Source organism: Aedes aegypti, chromosome 1 (assembly GCF_002204515.2).
Source record: "Aedes aegypti strain LVP_AGWG chromosome 1, AaegL5.0 Primary Assembly, whole genome shotgun sequence".
NCBI lineage: Eukaryota > Metazoa > Arthropoda > Insecta > Diptera > Culicidae > Aedes > Aedes aegypti.
The window spans coordinates 185,861,848-185,887,391 of NC_035107.1; the positions used below are offsets into that span (position 1 = coordinate 185,861,848).

At 36.6% G+C, this 25,544-nt stretch overlaps 1 protein-coding gene across 3 annotated transcripts in view; it reads right to left on the bottom strand.

The window, feature by feature from the left end:
• The window catches only part of LOC5578527 (protein distal antenna), a 72,669-nt gene extending 47,412 nt beyond the window's left edge, over positions 1 to 25,257 (bottom strand). Inside the window, exons 1-2 of one of the 3 annotated variants that reach the window (XM_021855099.1) lie at positions 25,003 to 25,257; positions 98 to 1,606 (exon numbers count right to left, since the gene is read on the bottom strand). The gene's annotated coding sequence lies outside the window, so the exon portion shown is untranslated. Of the gene's footprint in view, positions 1 to 97; positions 1,974 to 25,002 lie in introns of those variants that run through there. The other 2 variants (XM_021855105.1, XM_021855111.1) reach the window with 2 other exon arrangements.
• Between the last annotated feature and the right edge of the window lie 287 nt (positions 25,258 to 25,544).

Sequence of the window (25,544 nt, forward strand, 5' to 3'; positions counted from 1 at the left end):
TAAAAACAACCAAAATAAGAATGCCAACACAATTTCTACAAAAACATAAAAAAAAACACACAAACTAAGAAAACGAAGAACTAGCACTTCCACTTACATAAATTACAATCCCAGCCGGCACGTTGCTGGTGCTGTTGTTGTTGCTGTTGCTGCTGCAGGGCTGCTGGGTGATGTAGCCCCTGGTGAGGAAGCCCACTGCTGCTGCTGCTGAGATGAGGAGGCGGAGGAAGTGGATGTCCTACCACCGGTGATGAAGACGATGGGGACGGGGGCGGCGGAAGTGGCGGTAACAGCGCCACTGGATGGAGATGATGAGGAGGACGATTCCGCTGCTGCTGGTCCACGGTTAGGGCCGGTGGTGCTGATCTGCACGCAGGGATCCCTTCGGTTGGGTCCCCGTGGCAGAAGGCTCTACGAAAAAAAAGCACACGCGACGACCGGTGCAGGACGACGACACAATCCGCAAAGGAACACTGATGACTGCGAAAGCACCACCAATTTACTTAAGGTATACTATGCACAGAAAAAACACACGGCGCGATTTTGCTTTCCTTTCTTCCGTAATATACTTTTTTTTTGCTGCTACTCGCGGTGCTTCACTTGTATGTGGGACTTCTTGGTTCGAGGGTTCGCGTTTCTTTTCGCGGATACACCGACCGGACCAACCGGCACTCACTAACCGAGAAAAAAAATCTTGTGTTATTTTTCGCTTCTCCTGAGTTTTCTTTCCCCGTAGCAGTCGTTTCCGAGACGTTGGGAGTGTGGGGGAAACTCTTCACTAATTTTTTCTTCCTTTGCCGCTTTGGGTTAATGCTCGCCTCTGGCCTTTCTGTGGCTGTTGGTGTGTTGTTACCTCGGATGATATTGCGGCGAAATTTTTCGCTGAATCCTCACGTCCTGGCGTGAACCGAGTTGGACGGTGAAAAAAAAACACGTATAAAGTACGACGTCGTAGGATCAAGACGTAGTCCCGGAGCACCGCGGCGACAACGAATTTCAACGTTGAGATTTGGGGCTGGCAAGAAATCTTCTTGTTTGTTTGCTACTGCCCCCCACCAAAACTTAACTTCACTAACTGTACTGTACTCTGGTGTGTTACTGCAGCGTGTATACACAAAATTTTCCGACCAGGCTGAAAGGATAATCCTTTGGAGACTTTTAAATTTCTGTTCGAACGACTTCACGTTTCTTCGCAGGTGTTCACATAAGAGAAGTTTGAATTTTTATGCACTGAGATGATACAGGTAGAAGAACCACTTGATTCGAGCGTATCCGTAGCATTGACGAACCTCTAACTACACATTGACAGGTTCTTTGAATATCCAAAACGTAAGATCTTCATCCACGATCGCGAAATCGCTTACAGCGAGAACAAAAGGACTCGGCCGAAACCGCCGAAAACCTCACGACGCGCACACAAAACAATCATCGGGCTCTAATTGTTTCCGTTCTTCTTTTGTTGTCCACCAGTCGCCGCTGATTTTTCTGCTGATTGGCTATTCTTGGTTTCCTTCTTGGCACTTGTATTCACATTAGGGCTAAACGCTTGCAGCTGTTGTCGCAGTCGCTGACCAAACATCCTTCGCGTCACGTTTCTCGAACACAACTAAGTTGGAAATTTAAATAAGCGTACGAAAATTACGGCGAGATGCGAACGCAGGAAAAAAGCGATGCGTTTTGCACTTTTCTCTAAACACTCACACACCAAGTGCTAGCATAAAGAGTCCCCGTGCTTCTTCGTGAGTACTCGCGTCCGTCCGTCGCGTATCGTATATGTCTTGCTCTCGTGCGCGCTCCTTTCGCTCTGTTTCGCTGTTTTTCTGCCACACACCGTTCGCTAAAATCGTCGTCCACTAGTCAACGCGCGAGAGTCCTTTCGGTGCCTTTACTCTCTCACCGCCGCGCGAATACACATGCAGGCGCGAAGAGGCAACAACGCGATAACGGTGTATACCGACTGGCGGCGGCACCTCGCGCTCGCATCGTACTCGCACCGACTCACACACGCACACTACCCACATGCATTCCTTCCACGGTCGTCGGTATCCTCACGATCGCTCGATTCTCTCTCATTACCGATGGTAAATAACTCTCTTTCTCTCAAGCATTCGTCCCGCGTACATACTATCAAAGGTATATAACCGCTCTAGAGCTCTCCGCTTTCATGCCGAGTGGACATCAGCAGCGATTTAAAAATTACTCTCCCACTACCTCCGCTCGATTCAACTCGCTCGCTCAGTACCCACACCCCCACCGACCCTTTCGACAATAACAACATTTTTCGCACACACATTGGGCTGCTGTGCGATGCGAGACTGCATGCTTGCTGACCACCATCAGCGTCGTCGTCGTCTTCGTCATCTTCGCCGAAGCGGGACGGATGGACGGACAGACGAACCGAGACACGCATAGACGATTCAGCAGATGGATGACGGGTACGACGACGTTGGGAGAGTATTCCCGATAAAACTTGTTGTAGGCGGCCTGCCCATGCTGCTGCTGCGTACTGATGGTGGTGTGGTGTGACTCGTTTGCTTGGTTCTTCGGTTTCAGGTAAAATAACGAGAGCAACAAGTGAATGAAGTACGAAGGGTTCTAGTAGAAAAAAAAAACAATAAATTGCTACCTCTGTGGGTAGATGATGACTGTTAGGAATGATTCTTATGGTGCAGCTATCGGTTAATCATATCTACAATATGATTTACGGTGAATAATTGCAATCAAATGGCACCAAATTTAATTTGACTAACCTTTTCCGATGTGCAGTTACGAACGAAACAATAAGACTACCGTGGCAAGTCACCCCACTTTTCAACTTCAATCAATCAAAATCATGATTAAGACTTCATTTAAAAATATAAATTCTTTTTTAACTTCTAATGACAGACCCATTGCAGAATGACGTGACAAAAATTAAATCGAACAATTATTGTTGTTTAATTTATGATCTCGCCCTAAAATTCAATACAACTAAGTTGTAGCTTATAGCTAACAAATGGATTTACACGTTATATAACAACCCGATGATGAAGAGAAGATCCTCCTTTATCTCCTAGTTGTGCTAGTTTTTATCTTGGTCCATTTATTTGCTTAAAAAACAACGAGTTGCTCAATTGATAACCAATGGCTTTTAGGGCGAGAATCTTACCATATAAAAAATATAAAAAGATGACATTTCACGCTATGTCTAAACCAACAGATTATAAAGATCGAATGTACCTCGGATATTTTCCCGCTAGATATCAGTATTTGGTCTATAATTTCAGAATCGGAAGGTTACAAAAATACTATCAGTGAATTTTTTCCCATACATTTTGTATGGGCTTAAATGTGTAGGAAAACGATTTCCATTGATTTTCATAGTCAGTATGAAGTGGAAAAAATCAAAATTTCACCGGTCGAATATTTTAAGTCCTTCTGATTATGAAAATATAACCCAATTACTAAACTCTGGCGGAAAAAAAAAATCCGAGATACATTCGATTTGCATAATCTGCTGAACCCTTGAAATTTTTTAGACCTTTTAAAATTTTGTATATTTTTTTCTAAGCTCAGAAATTAAAATGCTTTTTTTTTGGCTCAAACCAAGAAATGTTTCATACGACTTTTGAAACATTTTTGTAGTTTTGAAAAATGTTTAAAAACTTGTATTATTTTACAATATACAAATGTCTGGGTCTAATTTAAGGTGTGATACACAAATTTGTACATTTTATATTTTTGTACAATTAATCTATCACAAAAAGAGTCTGGTGGAAGTGAAAAAATTTCAATTCATTTTTCCGTTAGTTACACAGAAAATATTAATTTTTCCAAAAAATAAGAAATTTAAGTACAGAAACACTTATTTTTTATTATTGTCAAAAATCGGTACCCAGACAGGCTTATAGAAAAAATGGGAAAATATAGAAGCCTTCCTAAGCCGAGTGGTTAGAGTCCGCGGCTACAAAGCAAAGCCATGCTGAAGGTGTCTGGGTTCGATTCCCGGTCGGTCCGGGATCTTTTCGCAATGGAAATTTCATTGACTGACTTGGACATAGAGTATAATCGTACCTGCCACACGACATACGAATGCGAAAATGGCAACTTTGGCAAATAAAGCTCTCAGTTAATAACTGTGGAAGTGCTCATAAGAACACTAAGCTGAGAAGCAGGCTCTGTCCCAGTGAGGACGTTAATACCAAGAAGAAGAAGAAGAAGAAGAAGAAGAAGAAGAAGGGATGTTCAAAAATAAAAATTGAAATATGAAAAACCAAAATTTATAAACTTGTGAATAAAAGAAATCGTTGTCCAAAACGTGTTTAGATCGATTTTAGAAAGCGAAAAAATATACTTAGTCGAAAATGAAAATTTGAGTATTAGAGGGTTAATTACTATTCGTGGTTTACGACTGCTTTATTTTTAAATCGATCTGAGAATAATTTTAACATTAATGAGGAATATTTATGTTAAAATTATTCTCAATTTGTATTCTTCAACTGTAATATAGTTATTCTGATGGTATTTTATTATTATTTTCATATTTAACTCATTTGGAATGTCTAAAATCTTTTTTTAATTATGTTTTAAGTGCAATGGACCTCCTTATCATCACGTACACTATAATGTATGCTTTAAAATATCCATGCGAGATAAGAGTTTCATTTTGATATGAAAAATGTGGGAATTTATATTAGATGTTATAAAAATTGAGTGACGACATAATAAGACCAGTACAACAAAATATTTGTTATCTCCCTCATTCTTGTTTGCGGCGGATCCATCTTTTGATCGAACCGATTTTCGATCGAAAGCGTATTTGTACGTTAACATGAATAGAGAAGTATATAAAAACTAACTAAGTTTCTATTTAGAGTGTTCATTCCCGGCTGTTCAGCACAGAACGTACGGAAAAAGCGCAATCGACGATCCGTTTGCAAACCCAATCAAAATGTAGTGAAAACTCACCGAATACAGCGCCCAGCGTGACCCAGCCTACCCACGTCACTGTGATCGCGAGTTACCTCGACTTGAGTTCCACTCGTGAGTGCCTGTGAAGGATTCCCGCCATCTTTGTCATCGTCATCGAGGTACTCACTGGAACTCACCACAACAGCAGCGAATCGATGAGTGCAGAAGCGACGCGAATGTTCCACGCGCGTCTGGAACAAGTATCGCGCTAAGACGCGAACATTCTATAACGCATACGCCTTGATATAAATACGCGACCGCTCCGGCTTACAAACAGGTCATTCTTCAGGTCATTGAATTTGGTGTACCAATCTGGGAGAGCTGTGCCAAAACCCACCATCTGAGGCTCCAAAGGACCCAGAATAAGTTCCTTCGAATGATCCTCAACAGTCCTCCGAGAATGAGAACAACTGAGGTCCACCGTCTGGCCGAGATAAAAACACTCGATCGATAGATACAGGGCTTGCTGCCAACAATCTGACCAGCAGGTCATCCGGGATCTCGTTCCCCCCCTAGGCTAACAAATTTTTAGTGTAATTATTAGTTAGGTTATCAAATTGTAGTTTTAAATAAGCAGAGCCCATAAGGCCAAGCAAAACTAGGATAAAACCGCACAACTCTACCTGTCCAAAAAACACTTATTGCAATCAAAGCTGAAGGACCCCTCGGTCGAAACTCTTAATTTGTTAAATAGGGTGATGTGCTAGTATTTAGCGTATCAAGTTTTGATCAGAGAAAACCTGCAATTTTACCAAATTTGCAGTGAACGATGCTGATACAAACCGATGCCAAACAATTCTTTCCCAAAACGGCTTTTGCATTGTACAATAAGATTTTGATAAATATTGATCGTCTTTTTGGAAATAATGCAATGTAATTGCATCTAGCCGTATTCTCAATTCGTCGTATCGTTTTCAATTCTGTCGCAATCAGTTTTCAGATTCGTCTCACAACTTACGGCTCACTGTGATATAGTGAGTGGTCAAAATAAAATGTTTTACTAGAATATATAGATCTACGGGCATCTCCCTCCATTCCTTCAGTATGATGAAATATATCAACTTCCTTTGAAATTCATTGTTCGCTATCAAAATTCAAATTTCCTTTTCCAAACAATCATGACATTTGCTCACAGTGCAGTGAAAACAACACAATCAAAGGAAACGTTTTTTTTACACCGAGCATCGTGCACACATTGATGCGCACCAGCTTTTTTTTCTCAGTACGACAGATTGAACTTTGTTTACATTTTCAATTATACGCGGTCGTTGAGGAAATATAATAAAATTTCGTAAATTATTGAAATTTTACGGCGTGTGATTGGAATGGAATCCTTCAGTGAAGAAGTACGAAGGTTTTCCATAGTGAAAATAAGTGCCCGGCGAAGTAAGTCACACAGAGGGGCGGGAAGAAACTTTGCTGCAAGTAAGTTTGAATATCCGCCGTAGTGGATCATTTTAAGTTTGATACGACGAAGAATAGCGTTTACGACGAAGTAGAACGTAACCCTAATACTACTGTAAAAACCAAATGAAAGTAAATATGAATTTAATCGAAAAAAAACGGCCAGTCAGTATTGTTTTAACCTCCGCGCGAATATAATCGAAGTGTGTAACAGTGAAAAAGCGAAGTGTGTAACTAGTAAAAAGTGCAGTGTGAATAGTTCAGTGCATAGTAAACAAAGTGCAGTAGTGAGTAAAGATTGATATCAGTGGTGTTATCCTTTCATTCCAAAATCCGACCCACGATATACAGTCCACCCGACCCGACCACGGTAAACAGCGTTAAAACCGGCCATTTTAAGTTAAAAATTAATCTAGTCCCGGAAAATCCAGGAATCCCGGGATTTCTCAGATTTTACAAAAGCTACTATTTTTTTTGAAATGGATGTAAAATTTTAACTATACAATGTTTTTAAAACTGGGTTTAAAAAAAGCAACTTTCTAAGATAAAAAAATACTATAACATCTATGAGTTTATTTTATTCCAATGAAAACAGCGGAGCTTATACTGATTAATTGCGGATATGCAAGGTATTTTTTTAAGATATCTTTGATATACATAAGAGTATGGTAAATCATAAAGTTAAAATAGTTTGTTTTGGAAAAAATGTTTGAAAAAAATAATGGAAACTTACAAAAAATACCTGATGGTTATGTACGATCCGCTATTAAAAATCAATTATTGAAATTCATCGATTGAAATTTAGATGTACTTTCATATTGGCTTCCTCAGTCTATGATTATCAAATTGAGTAATGTTGAAGAATAACGTAATCAATATCCTTTGAACTAAATTAGCAAATACAGTATTACTTCAGGGGCCCAGATAGCCGTAGCGGTAAACGCGCAGCTATTCAGCAAGACCAAGCTGTGAGGGTCGTGGGTTCGAATCCCACCGGTCGAGGATCTTTTCGGGTTGGAAATTTTCTCGACTTCCCAGGGCATAAAGTATCATCGTACCTGCCACACGATATACACATGCAAAAATGGTCAATTGGCATAGAAAGCTCTCAGTTAATAACTGTGGAAGTGCTCATAAGAACACTAAGCTGAGAAGCAGGCTTTGTCCCAGTTGGGCCGTAACGCCAGAAAGAAGAAGAAGAAGTATTACTTCAATATTACATAACTCAATTTTTATTTTCGTTACGCTACATCGAAGCAAAATATTTGATTTTGTTTTAAATGGCAACTCTAACTTACAGTTTATAATTGTGGAAGGGCACATAGAACACTTATCTGATTATCATGATCTAGTTTAGTGGGGACATTATGTCAGGGAAAAGAAGATGTTTTTGGAAACCTTCAAATGCTTACGTAATTATCATACTGATCGTCAAGCTACAAGTTTTATTTTTTATCAAGATAAGTATGGAAACATAGTGATTAATTCATGAAACGTCTACTAAGGGTAATCTTATTAAACAGTATTTTAACAAAAACAGAGATGATGTTGGCGATTCACCTATGTACCCGCAAGACATCAATGTGCCTCCCACAGCAAACTTTCGGTTGTGTTAAGTCCAAATGTCATTAAAAATAAAAATGTGTTTGCTTCTTAGTGATGCAAAAATATGTTAATTTTATTAGAAAACACCCACTACAATGACTTGACTGTCTTTTATCTAGTAGATCTAATGTTTGCAGTGTAACGATGTAACGATTCTTGTTAATGTTAATTGCATAGCAAATGGTGGTTAGAAAACAACAGAGATAATTTCGGCGAAATTTAATGACATAGTCTAATATCATTGATCAGCTTAAAAATATATTCACATTTCTCGATTATTCGGTAAATCAGCAACGATTTATTCACGGTTAAAATATCTTCAATCAAATTCATTCGTACTTTAATGCAGAAAATATTTTTGTGAAAGATAATCCGCTCAGAATGATGAAAAAATGTAAGCATATATGAGCGTATGCATAACAGTACTCCGATTATGCTTAATACTAAGCCTGAATGTATTTCCATAAGTTGTGCATTTAAGTGTAAGAATCAATTTATTTGAATCATGCAATGAGAAATTTTAAATATTTTCAGTTTAAAATATACAAAATTTAAACTAAAAATTACAAATGGTCACAAACACAAACAGAAGCCAGAATTTTTAATTCGTTCAATTAATAAACTCTTACTGGACGTCACATAGAAACATATTTATGTTCAACGGAAATCATAAGATTCGCTAGGATTCGTCTATTAAATAACTATGTTGGCATGTCATATTTATTATGCAAAACTTATGTCGGAAAACAATCTTTAATGATTGATTCCAGTTATAATTGATTTGCTGATGAGGGATTCCACGGAGGCATGCAAGTCGATTCTGATCGACCATTTCAAAAATATCTGAAACTTTGCACAGTTTTTCAGTTCCATCTAAATCGTCATCAAATCTTCAAGTTGAGTCACGACTAACTTTTCAAAAGGGTGTATGTGAAAATGGTTCAAAAATATTCAAAAAGCTGCACAGCAAAAACGGTTCGTTCGATTGTTAGACAACTAAAGAAACAAAGTTAGACAACTAAATAAAGATTCCAAAAAAAAATTTTTTTTTTTGCATTAAAAAACATAATTTTTGACACAAAAACTCAAATATCTCAAAACCCTATCGGAATACCAACGTAATTTTTTGAGGGAAAACGGTCCATTATATTAGCTATCTACCATAAAAATTTGGTGATGGTAAGCCAATAAACAAAACAGTTATGACATTTCAAATATTTAACAAATTTGACACTTAGTGAAATTTTTTTTTTTCATTGTTAATTTTTTTAGGACCGCAGTTTGTTGCTGAATTTTTTGTTAAGGGTACCACATGAGGTTAACAAGTTGTTTTCATGATATTTTATTTAATTAATCATAACTATTATAGCATCTATTAGAAAGTTAGACGCGATCTAGTGTTGTGATCTAAAGTCTTGATAGTGTCATATTTTTTATTGTACGTAACTGAAGAAAAATTCTCTCAATAGTGTTGAAACCTTTTTTAAATGGCAACTCTAACTTACAGTTTATAATTGTGGAAGGGCACATAGAACACTTATCTGATTAAGAAGACAAAAGCTACAAAAAAAGTTTTCTATACAGGTATACGACTAGTTTACCTGCAAAAAGTTTACCTCGTAGAGAACAAGGCGGGTCTATACCCAGGTGATCTAGTATACGTAAAGCAGGTCGGTTTTCTCGGCGCTGGTTTTCTCCACAGAGTTAAAATCTGATTACACCTGGGTATAGACCCGCCTTGGTAGAGAATAGACTTTGTTAATCATATTTGGGAGAAAGCAAGTAACTTCAACAACATCAAAAACATGATAGGTACATACCATGAACATACTCACGAAAAAGCTAAAAATATACTACCACTATGGTTATAAAAGATTTAATTGTAAAATTTTTCTTCAGTCAAGCAAACGACACCAAACTAGTCAGTAAAAACTTAAAAGTGATTTTGTTTATTAAAATCTAACGAGCAACAGGCCGTTTGCAGAAAAAAAGTGTTCGAAAGAGCTACGAAATCTCACCGAAAGCACCATAGATAAACTGAAAGCAACTGGTTATGCTCCAATGTCTACATTGAATACAAATTTACGCATTTGTACGTCCTGCCGTTTAAACGTTGACAAACGGGCAATCTGTACATCATCGGTGGATCAGGTTGCAGGAAGTTCGAAAACAACAACAACTGAGGAATTACTAGATGCACCGACAACAACTGAGGAGTTACCAGAAGTACCAAGTGCAGATAGTCTTGCCACGGTACCATCAGCGACATCTGTTTCAACAAATCAATCAGAAGATGAGTGCATCCAGAAGGTCAACATCGAACGCTTCAACGAAGGGATAGCTGGAATAAAAGTGACTCCGATTAAATGGACGAAGATGGGTTACGTCAATTATCCCGAGAAAAAATACCGTGAAATCAACGAAGCTGTACGAAGAAACCTCTTCAAATTAGGACCTGAGGATGTGGAAAATACAGACTACGATGAGGTAATTATGAATATGAGGGGCCCAGATAGCCGTAGCGGTAAACGCGCAGCTATTCAGCAAGACCAAGCTGAGGGTCGTGGGTTCGAATCCCACCGGTCGAGGATCTTTTCGGATTGGAAATTTTCTCGACTTCCCAGGGCATAAGAGTATCTTCGTACCTGCCACACGATATACACATTCAACAATGGTCATTGGCACAGTAAGCTCTCAGTTAATAACTGTGGAAGTGCTCATAAGAACACTAAGCTGAGAAGCAGGCTCTGTCCCAGTGGGGACGTTAATGCCAGAAAGAAGAAGAAGATGAATATGAAGGAAAGGTTCTCGAATCTAGCCACGACAAGGAAAGAAAAATTATTGATTTTGTCAATGCTGCCAAGCTCGTGGTCTATTCAAGACGCCATTGATGAGTTCAAAACCAATAGAAATACAGCAAAAGCGGCAAAACAATTCAAAAATAACTGTCTTGCAACCAAAAATGCCTGGTCGAGTACTTCATTAACAGATGAGACAAAAGAAAAAATAATTCAATATTTTGAAGACGATGAAGTAAGTAGAGCTATGCCTGGTCAAAAAGATTATGTATCTGTTAAAAAAGATGGAAAGCGTCAAGCAATCCAAAAACAATTAATGATGACTACTTTGAAAGAAGCGTATTCACGCTTCAAGGAAATTAACGAAAATATTAAGGTAGGTTTTTCCTCATTTGCAAGCCTTCGTCCAAGGCAATGCAAGCTTCTATCCAATTCAGGAACACATAATGTTTGTGTGTGCACAACACACGAAAATATTAACCTAATCTTACATAGTTTGAAAAGAATCAATTTATCAAAGGATATTAAAATGTTAACTGGTAGTCTTTTGTGTGTTCGGATTGTCCAGATTCTTCATCATTGGAAAATACTTTATTCGCTGAGTTTGAAGAAAATTATATTGATCAGTTATCATTTGAGCAATGGGTGACCACGGATAGGTGTGACCTATAAACTATTGTAAAACCTGTAGATGAGTTTGTGTCATTTTTTTGCTTGAAATTAGAAAGTTTAATTCCTCACGACTTTATTAAAACAGAGCAATCCCGCTTTTTAAAAAATACGAAAAATACATTACAAGATGGTGAATTTTTAGTCATTTGTGATTTTTCTGAAAACTATAGCTTTGTATTGCAAGATAAAGTGCAGTCCCATCACTGGAACGTACAACAAGCTACAATTCATCCATTCGTTATTTATTTCAATGGAAGTACGCAAATTGAACATTTTAGTTTTATTGTAATTTCCGAAGATTTAAGACACGACTCAGTATCTGTAAATTTGTTCATTGCCAAAATGATTAACTTTTTACGCGTTGATAAGGATAAAGAAACCAGAAAGATATATTTCATGTCTGATGGAGCAGCATCGCAGTAGAAAAACCGTAAGAATTTTTCGAGCCTATGTCAATTTAAATCAAAATACGGAATTGATGCAGAATGGCATTTCTTTGCTACGTCACATGGCAAAGGTCCTTGTGATGCTATTGGAGGAACCATAAAGCGCATGGCCACAAGAGCAAGTTTAGCCAAAGAACGTGAGCATCCAATTAAAACTGCAAAAGAACTATTTGATTGAGCGAATCGCAGAAAAGAAGAAGATTTAACAAAATTATCATTTTGTTTTACTACTACTGAAGAGTACGAATTAACGGCATCAGAGCTCGGCGAGCAATATAATAACGCGAAAACGATCCAAGGAACCCAAAAATTTCACTGTTTCATTCCATTGTCAGAAAATAAAATTAAAGCAAAACTATACTCGAACTGTACTGATAATGATGCAAAAGTGTTCGATATTGTAAAAAAATTGAATAACAATAAATAAATAAATAAGTATTAATAAAATGTTTTCATGATCTCATAACGCATACCCAAATCCAAAACTTTTAAAGTTTATATATAACATTTAGAAACTCATCGATCATACTCTAAAAAAAATATCCTGGTAAAAAAAAATTATTTTCGTGTAATCTGTTAATTTATTTTAATTTATACATATATACATATACATATAATATTTATACATATACATAATATTTATACATATAATATACATAATACTAATGAATACATGAAAACGACTTGTTTAATTCACGCAAGGCCCTTAACAATAAAATTAGCAACAAACTGCGGTTCCCGTAATAATTTACACCGAAAATTTTTTTTTTTCTACTAAATGTGAAAATTGTGACATGTTTGAAATGTCATAACTTTTTTGTTTATTGGCTTACCATCACCAAATTTTTATGGTAGATAGCGAATATAATGGACCGTTTTCCCTCAAAAAATTACGTTGGTATTCCGATAGGGTTTTGAGATATTTGAGTTTTTGTGTCAAAAATTATGTTTTTTAATGCAAAAAAATTTTTTTTACTGTGTGTATTTTTTTTTGAATCTTTATTTAGTTGTCTAACTTTGTTTCTTTAGTTGTCTAACAATCGAACGAACCGTTTTTGCTGTGCAGCTTTTTGAATATTTTTGAACCATTTTCACATACACCCTTTTGAAAAGTTAGTCGTGACTCAACTTGAAGATTTGATATCGGAAAATGACGATTTAGATGGAACTGGAAAACTGTGCAAAGTTTCAGCTCAATAGAAAAAAATGAATGAAAAAATTTACCAAATTTTGGTGCTGTTGCTTGGAATCACTCTGATGCATTTTATTTCTGGCTGTTGTTTCATCGGTCAGATGATGATCAAACCGAACGTGAACAATACAACCATTAGCGGTCTATGCCACAAGTTCCTTAATCAAATGTATATTTGTTGATCAGTTTACCACTAGACTCTATATTTTTCAATGTTTTAAGTTGAGTTATTTTGACTGGATAGATTTCTATCTCTTGTAAACTGGGTTTCATTCCCACGCGAGAAATAATTATAACAGGTTCTCATTTGAAATGTTTTATGGCAACACTGCAAGCCTCAATCTTTCGGGATAATTCTTTCGGTTTATTCATGCAACCGTTACAACACACAGAAATTGAAGCAGTCAGAATTTTTTCAAAAGTAAACAAAAGCTTTTTTCAAATTTTTGAACCAAAAGCATAAAATTTCTTCGGGTTTCCATTGTCAATTAATTGATTAGGCTATGGACAAGTATATTATACAATCAGGGTCGTGGGTTTTGTTGCCAAACGATTAAAAAACCGGGTGTCCAAAATATATACTTTGAGGGTCCAAAATGTATTGATGTGTCCAAAATAATGAAAAACAGAAGTCAGTAACAGTAAAAACAATTACCGACTATTCAGTACTTGATATTTTTTCACTGATTTGTCGTCAAAATCAAATCAAAACAAACTGATGCGCATGCGGGAATGTGTCAAATGAGAATCTCCTGCTGCAGAATCATCCGGCGCCAGGAGACACGTCTATGGCAACCAAATTTTTCCCGCACCTGTTTTGCACTTTCTCGTGGTAGGGTAACGGTCGTATTTTGGACCCCCTAAGGAAGTGATTTTAGTCTTTTTTCCCAATTAATTAATTGCACAGCGTAACCAAGTCAAAGAACATGCCGAAATGTAGAGAAAAACTTTCTCTACGAGATAAAAATGCCCATACGGTCATGTAGGATTAAAAAAACGTCGAAAATGATTGAATTGTGAAGCACGGTTTTTCATTATTTTGGATACACCAATACATTTTGGACCCTCAAAGTATATATTTTGGACCCCGGCATTTTTTTATTGTTTGGCGATAAAGTCCACGACACTGGTTGTATAATATGCTTGCCCATAGTCTAATCAATCTATTGACAATGCAAAACCGAAGAAATTCTACACCTTTAGTTCAGAAATTTTGAAAAAAGTTTTTGTTTACATTTGTAAAATTTCTTAAGGCCTTTAATTTCTGTGTGTAACGTGTTGTGTTGTGCATGGTTGGACCAATTAAATTAAATTAATTTCAGATAAAATAAACACATTTTCTTTGTACAAACGGTTGATGCTAGTGCGGAATAGTTATATCTTTCCAAATGGCATGCAAATTGGTCTTTCGATTTAAACTGGTAAATTTGTAGGAAAATGCCCCAGGTGGTCCAAAATATATAGGGGTCCAAAATATATTGGTTACCCTAAGTAGTCGGAATTTAGTGACAAACTCAACTATTTCAAGCAATCAAACAGGCTCAGCACTATTTTAACTGCTTACGTTGGTGAATTCGGTTGGTTTCCATACAAGAGGTAAATTTACTGCATCATTGAGTTTGCCCCTTATATGCAAACCAACCAAATAATAATGATTTTGTCACACATTTTTTGATTACTTCCACTGAGATATGAGTATACCGTAGATGTTTATTCTCTTATCAATAAGGAACATGTCCATGTGGATTGGGTTTTTATTTGTTTTGGTTTTAGAAAAAAGCAGGATCAGGAGGAGCAAAGCATGAAGCATGGGAAACTGGAAAGCCAGTGAAACGCTCTACAATTTTACTGACTAAGTCAGTTATTTCCATCAATCAAAACATATTTTGGTTAAATGGGTGTTTTCGGTAATCGTAAAAATTACCGTAAAATCCGTAGTTCCATACCCCAGTTAAATTTTACTAAACCCCAGTTTTACTTTTACCCCAGTTTAAATTTTAATTGGCTGTGCAATTCAATTATTTTCGACGTGTTTTGGATCCTACATGAACGTATGGGCATTTTTACCTCGTAGAGGAAGTTTTTCTCTACATTTTGGCATGTTCTTTGACTTGGGTTACGCTGTGCAATCAATTAATTAAAAAAAAAACAAAATTACTTCCTTATTAGGGTAACGGTCGAAATTTGTAGACCGTTACCCTAATTTTTCGGGCTTTTGGTGTGGAGTGAACAATATTGATAGGCAATTCAAGAACAACATAGAAACATCAATACAGCTGCATTTTGCTTGCTGTGCATCAGTTTATTTTCGTTACTATTCGCGACTCTGTTCAGATTCCGATGGTTTTTGGAACTGTTCGAATTTGGCACTGTTCGATTTTGGTATTAAAACCGTTCGATTTTAGCAACACATATTTTTATTGCTACAAAAGTGTTTCTTGTAAATTAATTTAGGAACATATTAAGATTAGTTTTATGCGTTTATAAATAAATAAATAAGTTTTATGCGTCATACTTTACTCAATACAACCAGAATATTAAGTAGTCCGCTGGATACGATACACTGCACGGCTGTCAAAAAGTTTTCACGTGGCGAATCAATAACTTAGCTAGGGTTTTCAGGGCCCAGTGCGGAGTAAAATTTGGGAGTCCTTAAAATAGAGATGTTTGTATTAGACAGCTACAGAACTAGAGATACAATTTAAACTTCCTTTTAGTAATTTCAGATAATTCTTAAACGAGTTTTTAAACTGCATGCAAATTTGAATGATGAATTAGATAAATTACAATGAAAAATGAAAGTGGAATTTTTACCAACAGGGGTACAGAGGGGCAAGAAGCTATTGTACATCTGAAGGTATGGATGATTTGCTGCTTCATAGTGAGTGACTCATTTTTCCGAAACACTTCACATAAAACGGACGAATTTTTGAAGATTTTTGTCAAAATTTTGAAAAAATGTTGTGTAAAATATTTTTTGCAATTCCGTTGTAAATCAATCAACTTTTCATTGAGAAGTTGATCAACATAACGGCCTACTTTTCCTACCGAAAGAAACAGTGCTGAAAAGTGCTACTTTTCAGCACTCTTTTCGGTGCTGAAAAGTAGCACTTTTCAGTACTGTTTTGGTAAGCGTCCACCTAATAACCCAGTCTCTTCATGCCATGCTTATTTTGCGCTGCGTGTGAGTCGAGATGAGTCGTTCTCATCTCGGGTGATGTTAATCAAATTGAAGCGAGTCGACACCTCACCGACTTGTCTCGCCATGCCGCACAGAATAAGCACAATTGTATCTGATTCTTGGGGTCACCGGTCGTAAAATCGACGTGAGGTAAGAATAGTTGGTATCGTATAGCCAGGTGACAATTCTCGATTCGAGTGAAGTGACTGTCCATTTGGTTTACACGGCGAGTCACTTCACTAGAGTCTAAGCCCGTTGTGCGATCTGGTTCCGACACAGGTTGGCGATTTTGATGTGGGATCGGATCGTCCAGCTTTGGTAGTCAGCTACTGTCCTAGATGTCTTACCTGTTCATTCATTCAATAGGAAGTATAGCTCTGCATGATACCGATGGGAGTGAGAAAATTTGTGACATTCATGGGAACTACTGTATCACAGCCTACGTGATTGAAAAATACTGAATTGAAACTACGCATGGCTGTATGCCCATGTGGGTTCTCTTAAAATGTTTGTTTGTGCTTAGAGTTCATCCAATTCAATAGCATTTTTCGAAATAGCAAAAAATGTTGTATGCAACTCGTTGCAAAACTCGATTTTTTCAGCACTCGTTGTATTTATCCAACTCGGCGAGCCTCGTTGGATAAACGTACAACTCGTGCTGAAAAAATCATCGTTTTGCAACTTGTTGCATAAATAACTATTTTGCTACAAATAAAAACTTAAAATAATACAAATTTTGTACTGATAGCCGAATCAAAGGCCTGAAACCTATAAGGCTTAAATCGGATATGATTTAGTTGAGTTACGATTGTTTGAAGTTTGCTAGGAGAACCGTAGTTGATGAATTCATAGCAGTCCACATTTGCCGACTTTTCCACACTTATGGTGCTGCCAAAAATCGAAATCAAAACAGATCTACCATCGATGGGGGTGACAATGGGTCTAGGGGGTGAGATTGGGTGAAAACGGAAAAATATGATTTATGAAATATTTCAGCTTATAACGCTGATATTACTTAAATTAATAATTCATATGTTAGGGAACATATTATTACACGTAATTCATCACAATATACATTTTTAGAAATCATAGTTTTTATTTACTATATCAATGAACTTGTATGTTGAAACTAGATCAAATTTACAACATTAAATTTCTCCTGTGCAAAGTATCACGCATGTACTTTAACCTCTATCGTTATATTAGTAGAAGGTGGAAAGTCTTTTCATTACACTTCACACGTATTTTTTTGTAATCTATTTGATTTTTCCACAAACATTTAATTTTTTTCGGTGCGGTGTCTAAAACATCAACGATGGGGGTGAGATTTGGTCAAGCAAGAACGATAGTAAATGAAATTGCAAGTCCACTTTTTTGACATTTTACGGTGCTGGGTGTTCTCTTTTTTCATTAAGATGTGTTTATTCTATCTAAATACAGCATCTCTGAAACATCAAACAAGTCTACTTGAGTATTCCGTGCATTGAATAACAATGCAACGCATTTTGACAACTTCTCAAACCAGCAACTTTGTTTTGTGCGCAGCAATATCGTAAAATTTTATCAAGCGGATTTTTTTTAATTTGATTATTTAACAGTGTTTTCATATTATAGAAGCATTTCACGTAAGTACAAATGAGTTGGATCGCTGAAATACCGGGATTATGACGTCAACATCTGCCTGACATGTATTGATCGTGGAATGTCGCACCGAAATTTAACTAATTGCGAAGGTTTAAAATAATCACTGTTTCAGTACACCTTCGGGGAAACTGAATAGGCTTTATGGCAATGGGGATGAGACTTTGAAGACAATTTGAGGGAAAAAACAAGAAAATTTATGTAAACTTGACGATAAATGTTCGGTTTACATATTTTTTCTCATAGCTCGTCAATTTTTGGTATAATCGTTCTTTTAAGTGGGTTTATCATACTTGTGAAACATCTCAGATATCTTTTCGTCTTGCTTGCATCGTGTTTCATCAATATTTTTCAGCTATGAATGGTTTTGCAATCATATTCTCAAAAATAAGTTATTTCAATTACAGTGACCCAATGTCACGACCTCTATGGGGTGAGATTGATTAATTTTTCATTCACTTGTGGTGCCGCTGTGAATAAATATTTTTCTTTAATTTTTTGAACAGTTGTTAATGTACCATCAAAGTACATACTCATCAAATTTGAAGTTTATTGGAGTAAAATTGCGATAGTTATTCAATAAATAAATCGTACATATCCCTTTTTGTCCCATTCTCACCCCCAACGACGGTATCTCAAATTTTGAGGAATCATCATTTAATAGTATAGAAGAGTATACAAAATATTAACAAGTGATTTTGAGAACAAGAGTTTCTGAGGATTCGTTCGGCCATGCGCCACTGTGCGTTGGTTTAAGAAACCATTGTATGAATATTGAGATAACGCCCCTGTTCAAATTATATTCAATTATAATCATGAGTGTGTCCAAAATGTATACTTGGTGTTTGAAATGTATTAATGCATTATTGTAAAAAAAGGTCTAAAACAGCTTTTTTTTGAAACTTTGGACGCTTATATTTCAGAAGGAGTTCTATATAAAATTATACTTTCTTCGATGAAGTTTTGCAACATTGGCTAGTTGATTTTTTGAATTTCTTTATTAGAATCATTCCAAACATTACATTCATGAGTTCCGTTTCTGCCATCGACGAGCGCAGTCAAGAGCAGATCTGCTCTCGATAGAAAACGTGTCTATTCAATCAGCCCTGCTGCTTAGGTAATGAACTAGAGTGTTTTGTTGCCCGGTTTTTACACTGTCTCGCTGTCGGTGGTATTTGTACATCGATTCTGGAAATCATTCATCTATCGGAATGGATGAAATGATTACCAATACGGTTCAGTTTCGATTCCCGGTTACTTGTCCACGACCATCATGGACTGAAATTGCAACATTTTTGAAGCAACTGGATGTGAACCTCATGGAGATGGAAACAGCGTACAAAACGTCGCAAGATCGTTCGCTGTGCATCAAGTTCACCTCAGTGGAAGCAATGAAAAAGGCGCTGAAGAAAAACTGGGAGCCAAAGAAATTTCTATACACCAACGGAATGTCAGTGACAGTGCGTATGTCGATCGCGGGTAGCAATATACGCTACGTCCGCATTTTCGATCTACCACCGGAATCAAGCGATGAAAGTTTATCGTTGGCGCTTGGAAAATTTGGACAAGTGGAATACATGGTTCGAGAAAAATTCCCCTCGAACCTAGGACTCGACCATTTGTATACTGGAGTTAGGGGCGTATATATGGAAGTGAAAACGGAAATCCCGCCGACGATCGACGTTGGACTTCGAAAAGGAAAAGTATTCTACGACGGATTAAAAGATACATGTTTCTTGTGCGAAAAAGTAGGACATAGAAAAGATTCATGTCCCCAGCGAAAAGAAGGGAACCTTCCTGTTGGGGGAAAAGCGGTACGGCCATCATCATATGCAGCGGTTGTATCCGGACCACTAGCCGGGACGGAGGAGCAGGTACCATTGGAATTTACTGATGAAGTTATCGAGGTTTTAGAGGAAGAATTATCTGATCAAGAGACGGAATCATCGGATGATCAGTCACAACCGGATGAATACGAGATCGATGCTGAACAAGCAAAGGAAATACGTCGGAAAGAAAGTATTGAGAAACTTAAGGAAGGCGGTTAGCGAAATGATCGGAAAGAACAATGCGAGTCAGCGGCGAGCACAGTTCGCTTCATCCGGATCAAAGGAACACTCACGCCCGAAGAAAGTTTGCGCTCGGAAGCAAAATTATTGATCTTTTCTTGTGTATGTTTAGAATAATGTTCAAAACTATTCGTCAAGATTTTCGGCTCTGTAGAGTTTTTTTTAAACATTTGAGCCTTACAAATAAACAGATTAGAAAGAAAAAAACATTACATTCATTTCTTATATCTAGGTGTTCTGTGTTATTAGACAACACTATCATCCTAATTTGGTAAAACAAATTTAAAATGTTATTAATATTTTGTTAACAACATATTACATTTAATTTGCCGTAGCAGTTCAGATTTTTTACAGGTGAATTGATTTCACCTGCTTATAAGAGAAAAAACGCTTTGAATTTACTTAACCTAATTTAACCTAAGCATATAACGCATTAATCGTGGTAATATAAGATTGTAACGATTTTTGCCTGAAATTATTTTATTTGACATTTGTTCCAATGTTTCAATATTGGATATCTAACTCATTGGTACTATACCAGGGAGGAAGCCTCAGAATCATTTTCAAAATTTTATTTTGAATTCTCTGCAGAGCTTTCGTCCTGGTATTACAACAGCTAGTCCATATTGGTACAGCATACAACATAGCTGGCCTGAAAATTTGTTTGAATATCGAAAGCTTGTTCTTAAGACAAAGTTTTGATTTTCTATTAATAAGGGGATAGAAACATTTTACATATTTATTACATTATTTATTACGTTGCTGTTGAGCCCTTTTTAGCCCGCTCACGCAAACTAACACCAGTATCAGACAGATTGGTGTTAGCTCTTCCTGATAGTGGTATTGGTGAGCGTGATCGAGTTGAATTGGGCTCAACAGCGTCTTGCAAAGCCAATGCTCACCAATGTCGATGTGCCCTTTTGAATTGTTTATCCAGAATCATTCAATGAAGTCTCTTTGCGCAACTCTCTGTATATAGACTCTGCCATTTCTGAGCTCTTTTTGTGGAACTTCGCGGCCTCGTCGGTCACTAAGCGCTTTGTGTTATAGAGTGAGCATTAGATTTCCGCTCCATACTGGAACACTTTTCTTCTCCAGTATTTTTCGACCATGCCATGGGGTGTGGCATGCAAATACTTTATTTAGTATAATGTTTTATTTACAGGGCAAATTGGCAATACAGTCGAAGCGCGTTATAACGACATCGCAAGGGACCGTCGCAATAGAGAAAAGTCGTTAAAGAGAATAGATATAACATTGAAATATTTTTCAAGGGACCGAAATATGTCGCTATAGAGAGCTTTTGTCGTTATAAAAGTTGTCGTTATAACGAGCTTCGACTGTATCCCCTATTGAAACTAAAAGCTTGTTTAAATTATTCTTATATTATTCATTATTTATGAAATTGCTCTGCATAGCTTATAGGATTCGTAAACTGCCTATATAGGTTATGATCCTGTTGTATTTAAGTATAAAAACCATTTCAAGACAATTTTAAGATGTATTGATAGTTTCCAAATAGTATTAAATACTATGAAACATTTAGCAGTTAAAATAAAACGGTTTGCGTTTGCAGGAGTTCCAAGTTCAATAATATTTGTGTATTATCTGATTGAGGTTGAACATGGAATTTAATGAAAACATCAAAGTTATTGACCAAAGAGATTATGTTTTGTTTGTTGGCAAAAAATGGTTTTGTTTACGAAACTCAAATTCCTTAACACCCCATTTGGATTTCCGTTAAAAATCATACATTTTCATGATTATCTCAGATATTTGTCATAGGATCCACATAATTATATTTGGCTTTTGATATACACAACGAGAGAATGGTAGGGCTGTCCTTTCTTTATTATCGACATAGTAGAAGTTGCTTGAAATTCGAGTTCAATTTTGTTTTTATCTCTTAACGCCCAATTTTACGGCACGTCAATTTATCAAAAAAATAAAATGTGGGCTTCACAAAGCTAGATGATAAGCAGCTACTCTTGAAAAAATCATACAAACCGATTGAGTATTCTAGGAGATATTTGAAAATTACGATATGATGTTTTTTGAAGTTTTAATTTGGCCACGTGGTGCCAGACACATGAATGCTCATTACTCAAAGACGGCTGCACCAAATTGCTTGATTTTTTCACAACATACTCTTATTAATGTATTGTTGCAAAGATTGAATATCCGAATATGATAAAAACTCTTTAGCCTGATATATTTACGTGGGTTATAGCTACGCGTCGGTCCTCCAAGAAATTTTGGATTATCTCATGATCCTGTTGGCCAATGAACAATATTGACACAGACTCTAAAACTAGAAGAGTTTTCTGATAACTTGTGAAATAATGGTGCAAAAATATCAAAAAACAAAAAAAAAGGAATCGAGATTTGAATATTTTTATTGCGGTAAAATAAGAAGGTACCAGTAGAGGGGTTAGAAGAAATATATATATATATATATATATATATATATATATATATATATATATATATATATATATATATATATATATATATATATATATATATATATATATATATATATATATATATATATATATATATATATATATATATATATATATATATATATATATATATATATATATATATATATATATATATATATATATATATATATATATATATATATATATATATATATATATATATATATATATATATATATATATATATATATATATATATATATATATTCAGCCCATAGAAGCCTTTTAGTTAGACGCAGTAAGAATGATTAAGTATTTAAGTTGTTATAGTGATATTACTTTTGGATGTCTTGAAACTTAATATTATATGCTCTTAGTCACCTTTAAAAAAAATGTAAAAACATTATTAAATCAAATACGCGTAAGTCTCTTGTTTCAGAGTGTTTAGTGTGAGTCAGCTACTGACAATTCGTGACAGAAGAATAATAGCAGAATAATAGGAGTAAAAACCAATTATCACACAAAATTCTCAAATTTGGCAAGCTGTAACTTTGTTTCAGTTTGAGAAATTACCATTAAATTTCGACAGAGTACTACAAATATGCATAATTTCATGTTCACAAAATAAATGAAAATTTTTCGAAGCGGTGGATAAAGAATTAAGCACCAGGTGAATTCGCTAGAAATATTAGTAGTGTTAAGAATTTAAATATCTCTTGTATTTTGAGTATTGAAAGTTTGAGAGTTGAAAGTTATCATTTTAACAAGCTACACTGCCAGTCTACGCATATTTGTCCTACGGTCCATTAGGCATGCAAAGAACATGCGTAGAAGGGCAGTACAAATCTTTTGCATTTGCCATTTTTTTTACAATTTACATGAGCATGAGCATGGAAGACCGCTTCGTAGTTGCACTCCGTGATTGTCCAGAACAATCGAAGTTGCACAGAGATTTAATGAATAGGGCTTGAGATTAACTAACCATGTTCAATGCGCACAAAGCGAAAAAGAAAGTTTAAAAGGCAATAACGTTGCCAGCCGCACACAATGCGGTTATTGGGGAAGGAAAGGCATGCTAGTTAGACAACCATTGTTACAAGAGACCGAATATACCTCTGAATCTCCACAATTGTCATGGAAATGATACTGAGTTAGTGAGATAAGGTAAAGGTAAGGTGATATTTTCACACCTAACCGGATTCGCAATATTGTACGCCGAACAAGTGTTCATCGCTCGCCCTCACAAGAGCAAGCTATACAATCAAAAGATCAAACACTACAAACGCGATCCGCGACACTATTACACCGCGCTACGCGAGCGACGCCCATCAAGATTGATCCTGCTCCCATCACTCGCCCCCGCAGGAGCAAATGACGCGACCAAAGGATCAAACACTACTCATCTGAACAATTTACAAATTTACAAATGAAAAACTACTATTATAGCGATTTCACATGGTACTTAATGTTATAAGCGGTACTGTAAAAACAATTTTTTTTGTCATTATGAAATTAAACACATTCAATATTTTGTATGAAAATCGACGTCGACTACTATTATTCTGAACACAACTGTAGATCAAAAACATATCCTTGCAAGATTGGTTGGACACTCGAGCTGGATAAAATATTTTACTCTTAACTCTTACTAATTTTACTTTTACTCGAGCACTCGACACTGAAGAAGTCTGTAAGTCGCAGACGAAATAGGCCTATCTGTCAAGATAAGCAACACATATTAGAGTTTAAAGGTATTTGCTCACCTTAGTGATTTTAGTATTTTATTTTTTTTGCAAAAAGTGAAGTGTTAAAGTTCATTTGTAGTTTTTTCTTAAAAAAAACTTACTGTTATCTAAGGAAAATACGTTTGAGCAAATTGCTTCAGAAACGTTATAAATTATCTACTGGTGAAGTTATGGGATTTTACTTCTGAATGATTTGTACATTTTTTTTTTCATACGCGACCTATATTCTGATAAGACAACCAATTTTGATTTGAAAACCAACGGTAATTAAATGTGATTTGAACTAAAAAAATATTCATATATGGGGGAGGGGTCGAAGTAATACTTGATTCTCAGGAAAATTATTGAGGGGGCAAAAAGTGCATACTCCCCAAAATTGGCGCATATGGTGCTTATATATACCAAACAAAAAACAAACATAACAAATCACACTTCGGTATTTTATTTCGATTAGTTTTGATTCAGGAGCAGTTACCCTACAAAGTTCGAGTTTCACAGCCGAAACATCTCGCGTCGTTGCAAGATCCTGATGCTGGTGTTAATTTATTTTCTTCAACCGTGTGTAACGGCCACTTATCTACATCACCCTCCTGCCTTCGCACAAATTCAACACATACCCTTTCTTGCCTCCGTCACTTCGACCCACATACATACACACACACGTTTCAACCCCCACCCCAGTCACCGTTGGTGGTCAGCAAGCAAACAGCATTTACTTCGCAAGAACCGCACAGAGTTTAGTCGTGGTATCTTTTGCGACGAACGGACGCGAGAACAAAAGAAAACAAATGACTCACTTTTTCAAAGTTTACCCGCGTCTGCGAAAGCGATCACTCTCCAAAAACTATTTACCTAAACCGTTGGGTCGGGGCTTATCTTCAAATGGGCGATAACGGAGGTACACACTTCACCGCTTCTGGTAAATCTATCAGACCTCCCACTTTTGCCCGCTGTTGTTGTTATCTATTGGACTTCTTCGTTTGCACTTGTCGCTGGACTGATTGCTCAAAAGATTCGCGACGTGTTTTACACCCAAACCTAAAGTTACGCACCTAAGAAGACTCTATTTGAAATAACGGAACACACGCATGTCCTTACGCTTCCGAGTCAGGCCTGTTTCTGAGTTGGCCTTGCAGGAGAGCTTGCAATAGACTTGTGTGCTGAAGCAACCCCCCGTGCCATCGATAGGAGCACAGCGGGCTCTTGTGCTACTCGTACGAAACTCCTCGTGTATTGTTAAGAAGGGGGGATGACGACGACGACGACGGTAGCACATCGAGGACCTAGCCAGAGCCATCACACATCTCGGTCCGAAAACTATGGAACATCCCGCTGCTGGCTGCCGCAACCACTTCCGCTGCCCGGTAGGTGGCTGCGGACACTCACTGGCCATC